Genomic DNA, 9,172 nt, shown 5'->3' with positions numbered 1-9,172 from the left:
TAGTGGGAGAGATACTTAAAACTTTTTGTGGGGTGTATTTGCCTCCTCCTGGTGGCCAGGAAGTGAATTCCCACGAGTAAGGATTTTGTGGCCACCAAAAAAGAAAGGAATTTATCAGGTAAGCATAAAGTATGTTTACTATGCATAATTAAAACTTTTTGAGACTGCAAAATTGTTTGCCTTTTAAAGGGGTAAATAACCAAATACAAATTCCACTGAGGAACAATATGCCTTTCACTGTAATGATACTTAAACTTAAAATTTAAATAATTCTAAAGGAAATTTAAGATATTTCGGACAGAGAGAAGCCTAGTGCAGATTTCTCTCTTTACACAAATACAACAATAGTCTAGCTCTGGTAAGTTTAATATGGTGATGGTTTATGGGCCTGCAATAGGAAGGGAAACGCTTTGACTTGGGTTATTAAGCATTCAATTAATAACAGTTCACAGCTTTACATGTCATTTTAACAGGACATTCTACTGAAAAATTAAATATATATAAGCATATGAATTATATAACAAGTTGCTCGTTGTAACACATTTACGTATAACTTTTGTTATAAGTGGTTGATAACCTTTAACCTTATTATTTATTTTTTTTCCAGATGATCCAGAACTTCCAGGATGAATCCTGTTTTATCTTGGATACAATGAAAGGTACATAACAGAATAAGATAAAGATGGTACAGAATTGTCAATTACTTAGATTTAAAATGTTTAAATAAGCAAAATAATTTTCTTTATTTAGATGGTGAGAGTCCACAAGTCATGGTGTGTGGTAATTTTCCCCTCCTGACTACTAGGAGGAGGCAAAAGACACCCTTACTCACCAGAGCTTTAAATACTTTACCATACTTTTTCATACAGCTTGTGAGTCTACAATCCATTACTCATGGGAATGACTCTTCCCTACCACAAGGAGGAGGGAAAGATTCCCAAACCCTGAGAACTCTATAAAACCCCTCCCACCTCACCAGTATGTCAGTCTTGTCTTTTGCCTCCGCTGGAGGTGGTCGAAGAATGAAAATGTGCATTTGATTCTTCAGAGAGAGAGGCTCTCAGATCAAGTTGGTACCTGTTTCCCCCCCAGAGTACAGTGTTTGTCAGAGGGAGGTATATGTGGTATGGTTAGTGGCTCTTTCATCTCATGGGAAATTTTGTTACAGACCTTCCATAGTGATCTCAGGGACTTGTCTTTTGTCTCCTCTTATGGATCTACAATATAATCTTATTCCATAACCTCTGCTTATATGTTACAGTACTTGTTTGGCTTTCTACTGGCTGTTTACTAGTAGATGAGTGTCTGTTGGTAAGCATCAGTTTCTTTCATGTAATTAGCAAGAGTCCATGAGCTAGTGACGTATGGGATATACATTCCTACCAGGAGGGGCAAAGTTTCCCAAACCTCAAAATGCCTATAAATACACCCCTCACCACACCCACAATTCAGTTTTACAAACTTTGCCTCCGATGGAGGTGGTGAAGTAAGTTTGTGCTAGATTCTACGTTGATATGCGCTCCGCAGCAAGTTGGAGCCCGGTTTTCCTCTCAGCGTGCAGTGAATGTCAGAGGGATGTGAGGAGAGTATTGCCTATTTGAATGCAGTGATCTCCTTCTAAGGGGTCTATTTCATAGGTTCTCTGTTATCGGTCGTAGAGATTCATCTCTTACCTCCCTTTTCAGATCGACGATATACTCTTATATATACCATTACCTCTGCTGATTCTCGTTTCAGTACTGGTTTGGCTATCTACTATATGTAGATGAGTGTCCTGGGGTAAGTAAGTCTTATTTTCTGTGACACTCCTAGCTATGGTTGGGCACTTTGTTTATAAAGTTCTAAATATATGTATTCAAACATTTATTTGCCTTGACTCAGAATGTTCAACTTTCCTTATTTTCAGACAGTCAGTTTCATATTTGGGATAATGCATTTTAACATTTTTCTTACCTTAAAATTTGACTTTTTTCCCTGTGGGCTGTTAGGCTCGCGGGGGCTGAAAATGCTTCATTTTATTGCGTCATTCTTGGCGCGGACTTTTTTGGCGCAAAAATTCTATTTCCGTTTCCGGCGTCATACGTGTCGCCGGAAGTTGCGTCATTTTTTTGACGTTATTTTGCGCCAAAAATGTCGGCGTTCCGGATGTGGCGTCATTTTTGGCGCCAAAAAGCATTTAGGCGCCAAATAATGTGGGCGTCTTATTTGGCGCGAAAAAATATGGGCGTCACTTTTGTCTCCACATTATTTAAGTCTCATTTTTTTATTGCTTCTGGTTGCTAGAAGCTTGTTCTTTGGCATTCTTTCCCATTCCTGAAACTGTCATTTAAGGAATTTGATCAATTTTGCTTTATATATATGTTGTTTTTTCTCTTACATATTGCAAGATGTCTCACGTTGCATCTGAGTCAGAAGATACTACAGGAAAATCGCTGTCAAGTGCTGAATCTACCAAAGCTAAGTGTATCTGCTGTAAACTTTTGGTAGCTATTCCTCCAGCTGTTGTTTGTATTGATTGTCATGACAAACTTGTTAAAGCAGATAATATTTCCTTTAGTAAAGTACCATTGCCTGTTGCAGTTCCTTCAACATCTAAGGTGCAGAATGTTCCTGATAATATAAGAGATTTTGTTTCAGAATCCATAAAGAAGGCTATGTCTGTTATTTCTCCTTCTAGTAAACGTAAAAAATCTTTTAAAACTTCTCTCCCTACAGATGAATTTTTAACTGAACATCATCATTCTGATTCTGATGATTCCTCTGGTTCAGAGGATTCTGTCTCAGAGGTTGATGCTGATAAATCTTCATATTTATTTAAAATGGAATTTATTCGTTCTTTACTTAAAGAAGTCCTAATTGCTTTAGAAATAGAGGATTCTGGTCCTCTTGATACTAAATCTAAACGTTTAAATAAGGTTTTTAAATCTCCTGTAGTTATTCCAGAAGTTTTTCCTGTTCCTGATGCTATTTCTGCAGTAATTTCCAAAGAATGGGATAATTTGGGTAATTCATTTACTCCTTCTAAACGTTTTAAGCAATTATATCCTGTGCCGTCTGACAGATTAGAATTTTGGGACAAGATCCCTAAAGTTGATGGGGCTACTTCTACTCTTGCTAAACGTACTAATATTCCTACGTCAGATGGTACTTCGTTTAAGGATCCTCTAGATAGGAAAATTGAGTCCTTTCTAAGAAAAGCTTATCTGTGTTCAGGTAATCTTCTTAGACCTGCTATATCTTTGGCTGATGTTGCTGCGGCTTCAACTTTTTGGTTGGAAACTTTAGCGCAACAAGTAACACATCGTGATTCTCATGATATTATTATTCTTCTTCAACATGCTAATAATTTTATCTGTGATGCCATTTTTGATATTATCAGAGTTGATGTCAGGTTTATGTCTCTAGCTATTTTAGCTAGAAGAGCTTTATGGCTTAAAACTTGGAATGCTGATATGGCTTCTAAATCAACTTTACTTTCCATTTCTTTCCAGGGTAACAAATTATTTGGTTCTCAGTTGGATTCCATTATTTCAACTGTTACTGGTGGGAAAGGAACTTTTTTACCACAGGATAAAAAATCTAAAGGTAAAAACAGGGCTAATAATCGTTTTCGTTCCTTTCGTTTCAACAAAGAACAAAAGCCTGATCCTTCATCCTCAGGAGCAGTTTCAGTTTGGAGACCATCTCCAGTTTGGAATAAATCCAAACCAGCTAGAAAGGCAAAGCCTGCTTCTAAGTCCACATGAAGGTGCGGCCCTCATTCCAGCTCAGCTGGTAGGGGGCAGGTTACGTTTTTTCAAGGAAATTTGGATCAATTCTGTTCACAATCTTTGGATTCAGAGCATTGTTTCAGAAGGGTACAGAATTTGTTTCAAGTTGAGACCTCCTGCAAAGAGATTTTTTCTTTCCCGTGTCCCAGTAAATCCAGTAAAAGCTCAAGCATTTCTGAAATGTGTTTCAGATCTAGAGTTGACTGGAGTAATTATGCCAGTTCCAGTTCCGGAACAGGGGATGGGGTTTTATTCAAATCTCTTCATTGTACCAAAGAAGGAGAATTCTTTCAGACCAGTTCTGGATCTAAAAATATTGAATCGTTATGTAAGGATACCAGCATTCAAGATGGTAACTGTAAGGACTATCTTACCTTTTGTTCAGCAAGGGAATTATATGTCCACAATAGATTTACAGGATGCATATCTGCATATTCCGATTCATCCAGATCATTATCAGTTCCTGAGATTCTCGTTTCTGGACAAGCATTACCAGTTTGTGGCTCTGCCGTTTGGCCTAGCTACAGCTCCAAGAATTTTTACAAAGGTTCTCGGTGCCCTGCTGTCTGTAATCAGAGAACAGGGTATTGTGGTATTTCCTTATTTGGACGATATCTTGGTACTTGCTCAGTCTTTTCATTTAGCAGAATCTCATACGAATCGACTTGTGTTGTTTCTTCAAGATCATGGTTGGAGGATCAATTTACCAAAAAGTTCTTTGATTCCTCAGACAAGGGTAACCTTTCTGGGTTTCCAGATGGATTCAGTGTCCATGACTCTGTCTTTAACAGACAAGAGACGTCTAAAGTTGATTACAGCTTGTCGAAACCTTCAGTCACAATCATTCCCTTCGGTAGCCTTATGCATGGAAATTCTAGGTCTTATGACTGCTGCATCGGACGCGATCCCCTTTGCTCGTTTTCACATGCGACCTCTTCAGCTCTGTATGCTGAAGCAATGGTGCAAGGATTACACGAAGATATCTCAATTAATATCTTTAAAACCGATTGTTCGACACTCTCTAACATGGTGGACAGATCACCATCGTTTAATTCAGGGGGCTTCTTTTGTGCTTCCGTCCTGGACTGTAATTTCAACAGATGCAAGTCTCACAGGTTGGGGAGCTGTGTGGGGATCTCTGACGGCACAAGGAGTTTGGGAATCTCAGGAGGTGAGATTACCGATCAATATTTTGGAACTCCGTGCAATTTTTAGAGCTCTTCAGTTTTGGCCTCTTTTGAAGAGAGAATCGTTCATTTGTTTTCAGACAGACAATGTCACAACTGTGGCATACATCAATCATCAAGGAGGGACTCACAGTCCTCTGGCTATGAAAGAAGTATCTCGAATTTTGGTTTGGGCGGAATCCAGCTCCTGTCTAATCTCTGCGGTTCATATCCCAGGTGTAGACAATTGGGAAGCGGATTATCTCAGTCGCCAAACGTTGCATCCGGGCGAATGGTCTCTTCACTCAGAGGTATTTCTTCAGATTGTTCAAATGTGGGAACTTCCAGAAATAGATCTGATGGCGTCCCATCTAAACAAGAAACTTCCCAGGTATCTGTCCAGATCCCGGGATCCTCAGGCGGAGGCAGTGGATTCATTATCACTTCCTTGGAAGTATCATCCTGCCTATATCTTTCCGCCTCTAGTTCTTCTTCCAAGAGTAATCTCCAAGATTCTGAAGGAATGCTCGTTTGTTCTGCTGGTAGCTCCGGCATGGCCTCACAGGTTTTGGTATGCGGATCTTGTCCGGATGGCCTCTTGCCAACCGTGGACTCTTCCGTTAAGACCAGACCTTCTGTCACAAGGTCCTTTTTTCCATCAGGATCTGAAATCCTTAAATTTAAAGGTATGGAGATTGAACGCTTGATTCTTGGTCAAAGAGGTTTCTCTGACTCTGTGATTAATACTATGTTACAGGCTCGTAAATCTGTATCTCGAGAGATATATTATAGAGTCTGGAAGATTTACATTTCTTGGTGTTTTTCTCATCATTTTTCCTGGCATTCTTTTAGAATACCGAGAATTTTACAGTTCCTTCAGGATGGTTTAGATAAGGGTTTGTCCGCAAGTTCTTTGAAAGGACAAATCTCTGCTCTTTCTGTTCTTTTTCACAGAAAGATTGCTATTCTTCCTGATATTCATTGTTTTGTACAAGCTTTGGTTCGTATAAAACCTGTCATTAAGTCAATTTCTCCTCCTTGGAGTTTGAATTTGGTTCTGGGAGCTCTTCAAGCTCCTCCGTTTGAACCTATGCATTCATTGGACATTAAATTACTTTCTTGGAAAGTTTTGTTCCTTTTGGCCATCTCTTCTGCCAGAAGAGTTTCTGAATTATCTGCTCTTTCTTGTGAGTCTCCTTTTCTGATTTTTCATCAGGATAAGGCGGTGTTGCGAACTTCTTTTGAATTTTTACCTAAAGTTGTGAATTCCAACAACATTAGTAGAGAAATTGTGGTTCCTTCATTATGTCCTAATCCTAAGAATTCTAAGGAGAAATCGTTGCATTCTTTGGATGTTGTTAGAGCTTTGAAATATTATGTTGAAGCTACGAAATCTTTTCGTAAGACTTCTAGTCTATTTGTTATCTTTTCCGGTTCTAGAAAAGGCCAGAAAGCTTCTGCCATTTCTTTGGCATCTTGGTTGAAATCCTTAATTCATCTTGCCTATGTTGAGTCGGGTAAAACTCCGCCTCAGAGGATTACAGCTCATTCTACTAGGTCAGTTTCTACTTCCTGGGCGTTTAGGAATGAAGCTTCGGTTGACCAGATCTGCAAAGCAGCGACTTGGTCCTCTTTGCATACTTTTACTAAATTCTACCATTTTGATGTATTTTCTTCTTCTGAAGCAGTTTTTGGTAGAAAAGTACTTCAGGCAGCGGTTTCAGTTTGAATCTTCTGCTTATGTTTTTCGTTAAACTTTATTTTGGGTGTGGATTATTTTCAGCAGGAATTGGCTGTCTTTATTTTATCCCTCCCTCTCTAGTGACTCTTGTGTGGAAAGATCCACTTCTTGGGTAGTCATTATCCCATACGTCACTAGCTCATGGACTCTTGCTAATTACATGAAAGAAAACATAATTTATGTAAGAACTTACCTGATAAATTCATTTCTTTCATATTAGCAAGAGTCCATGAGGCCCACCCTTTTTTTGTGGTGGTTATGATTTTGTATAAAGCACAATTATTCCAATTCCTTATTTTATATGCTTTCGCACTTTTTTATCACCCCACTTCTTGGCTATTCGTTAAACTGAATTGTGGGTGTGGTGAGGGGTGTATTTATAGGCATTTTGAGGTTTGGGAAACTTTGCCCCTCCTGGTAGGAATGTATATCCCATACGTCACTAGCTCATGGACTCTTGCTAATATGAAAGAAATGAATTTATCAGGTAAGTTCTTACATAAATTATGTTTTTATTTATTTAACACTCTGTAGTCTTGTTTGGTCAATTATAATGTTATATTTATTAATATATATCTAGCTAGCCTTGGGACAGAATCTTTTTATTTACTGATATTCTTCCCTTTTAAATGTTTTTGCGTGCATCGAATATAACATTTAAAAGGGAAGAATATCAGTAAATAAAAAGATTCTGCCCCAAGGCTAGCTAGATGTTATATTTATTAATATATATCTAGCTAGCCTTGGGACAGAATCTTTTTATTTACTGATATTCTTCCCTTTTAAATGTTTTTGCGTGCATCGAATATTTGGTGTGCAGGGTTTAGTTTGAATTTTTTAAATGGATTTCATCCTTACTTATGGGATATCGACTCCTGGTCAGCAGGAGGAGGCAAAGAGCACCACAGCAGAGCTGTATATATAGCTTCTCCCTTCCCTCCCACCCCAGTCATTCTCTTTGCCTGTGTTAGTGATAGGAAGAGGTAAAGTGAGGTGTTAGTTTAGATTCTTCAATCAAGTGTTTATTATTTTTCAAAGTGGTGCCACTGAGTACTACTTTGTGCTGGGTGTAGCCTAGATCAAATCACTCTCTTCAGAAAGAAAAAAAGAGAAGCATTTGGTGGCTTTCAGACAATGGGAACTTGTGGGACATAATTCTCACTGCACCTCCCATACTGTGCTGCTGCCCTTTCTGTGATGGCCTCAGCTGCAATTGACTCAGGCCCTGTTGATGCTGTTCTGCTGTCGGACAGCATATGAGGTAAGTGCAGCCTTTTATTTCTATTACAGAGAGAGTTCCTCAGGGACTTATTTACCTCATGGGAGGTTTGTCTGCACTTATGTACAAGGGGACTCAGGGGCTCTGCCTGTATAGAGCTTTTCCCCTGGAAGCTTTTTCAGACTGACTGCGCATTTCGTAGGGACATGTGTGACTATGGGCTCACTGCGTGACAGTCATATTGACATTATCTAAGACATGTCTTGGCAATTGACACTAATTTTGACATACATGGCTACCCCTTACATTGAGCATAGTTAGGGTCAGTCAGTGTGAGTTCCCCTCCCGGTATTTTGTGTATCTGTAATGGCGACCGGGAGGTACATATAACACCCACGAGTAAAGATCAGGGTTTTGTGGCCCTTATAAGGGGAATCATGACTGATGCACTGTGTTATGGCGACTAGGCTGTTCTTAGGGACAGCGGGCTGCTCCGTTTTCATTTATACATATCGCTCCCGGTGCCTTTGCATATAACAGTGGCGACCGGGAGATAGCTTACTACATGCCCACGAGGGGCGGAGTTTATAACGGGCGCCAAAATGAATGGCGCCAAGGTCTCTCCTTCCTCCTTATTCCAGTTTGTTATTTTGTAAGGAGCGGTGGACCATTATTTGCCTAAGGTGCTATAGAGTTCCTCCTTGCAGGGTTATGAGGCAACAGCTGTTAACCATGACAAGGCACGGAGGACTCTATTTAGATGTGTGCGCTCTGTGTGGCGCACTTCTCCTATCACTTCCGGTTCTCGGAAGTTTTGATTCTGAGGTTGTCGCAATTGTTGCGGTCCAATCTGGGTACATAGAAGAATTTCAACTTGTACATTTTAGTTGCTTTTTCTTTTATTCATTGTTGGCTGCATTCAAATCATGGCAGTTTACAATTTTATACAGAACTTCTGGTTCATCCATTGTCCTAAGATTTAAGTGTTAGAGATTAAAGACACAGTAAATCTGCTCCAGACTTTTCAACTGTTAATTATATACATTCTTTCTCTTGTTAAGTGTAGTCAGTCCACGGGTCATCCATTACTTATGGGATTATATCTCTCCCCAACAGGAAGTTGCAAGAGGATCACCCAAGCAGAGCTGCTATATAGCTCCTCCCCTCACATGTCATATCCAGTCATTCTCTTGCAAGTCTCAACAAAGGAGGTTGTGAGAGGAGACAGGAGTTTTTTACTTAATTCTTCAATCAAAAGTTTATTTTAAAATGGCAC

At 39.4% G+C, this 9,172-nt stretch overlaps 1 long non-coding RNA gene across 1 annotated transcript in view; it reads left to right on the top strand.

The window, feature by feature from the left end:
- The first annotated feature begins 605 nt into the window (after positions 1-605).
- LOC128654343 (uncharacterized) overlaps positions 606-9,172 on the top strand; it is a 34,768-nt gene continuing 26,201 nt past the window's right edge. Inside the window, exon 1 of the long non-coding RNA XR_008401439.1 lies at positions 606-659. This is a non-coding gene — a long non-coding RNA (uncharacterized LOC128654343). The remainder of the gene's footprint in view (positions 660-9,172) is intronic.

The sequence above is a fragment of the Bombina bombina genome, chromosome 3 (genome assembly GCF_027579735.1).
Source record: "Bombina bombina isolate aBomBom1 chromosome 3, aBomBom1.pri, whole genome shotgun sequence".
In the NCBI taxonomy this organism is placed as follows: Eukaryota; Metazoa; Chordata; class Amphibia; order Anura; family Bombinatoridae; genus Bombina; species Bombina bombina.
This window is presented reverse-complemented; position numbering and strand designations above follow the sequence as displayed.